Source organism: Moschus berezovskii, chromosome 9, assembly GCF_049115385.1.
Source record: "Moschus berezovskii isolate FMDL1 chromosome 9, NW_MosBer_1.0, whole genome shotgun sequence".
NCBI lineage: Eukaryota > Metazoa > Chordata > Mammalia > Artiodactyla > Moschidae > Moschus > Moschus berezovskii.
The window spans coordinates 78,546,660-78,547,590 of NC_142468.1; the positions used below are offsets into that span (position 1 = coordinate 78,546,660).

Below are 931 nucleotides of genomic sequence, written 5' to 3' on the forward strand. Positions count from 1 at the left end.
ATGGCTCACATAAATGAATCAATGGTGTCTGAGTTTGTGCTTCTGGGACTCTCTAATTCTTGGGAACTTCAGCTTTTCTTCTTTGCCATCTTCTCAATAGTGTATGTGGCATCAATTTTGGGCAACATCATGATTATTGTTGTTGTTTCCTCTGACGCCCATTTGAACTCTCTTATGTACTTCCTGCTCAGTAATCTTTCTTTCATTGATATCTGCCAATCTAACTTTGCCACCCCCAAGATGCTTGTGGACATTTTTGTGGAGCACAAAACAATTTCCTTTGAGGGTTGCATGGCCCAAATATTCCTTCTTCACAGTTTTGTTGGGAGTGAGATGATGTTGCTTGTAGCTATGGCATGTGACAGATTTATAGCCATTTGTAAGCCTCTACACTATAGCACAATTATGAATCGAAGACTATGTATGATTTTTGTGTTTATTTCCTGGGCTGTGGGTATTCTTCATTCTGTGAGCCACTTGGCTTCTACAGTGGATCTGCCATTCTGTGGCCCCAATGAGGTAGACAGCTTCTTTTGTGACCTTCCCCTGGTAATAGAGTTGGCTTGCATGGATACTTACGAAATGGAAATTATGACCCTAACTAACAGTGGCCTGATATCACTGAGCTGTTTTCTGGCTTTAATTATTTCCTACACTGTCATTTTGATCACTGTCCGTCACCGTTCCTCCAGCGGATCATCCAAGGCACTTTCTACATTAACTGCCCATATCACGGTGGTCATTCTTTTCTTTGGGCCTTGCATTTATTTTTATATATGGCCTTTTAGCAGACTTTCTCTGGATAAGTTCCTTTCTTGTTTTACACTGCACACCCCTGTTGAATCCCATCATCTACTCTCTGAGAAATGAAGATGTTAAATCAGCCATGAGAAAATTGAGAAACCGTCATATGAGCTTCTGGAAAAACTAG

The 931-nt window shown here is 40.8% G+C and overlaps 1 pseudogene; it reads left to right on the forward strand.

The window, feature by feature from the left end:
- Nucleotides 1–931, forward strand: LOC148776577 (olfactory receptor 4K1-like; annotated as a pseudogene).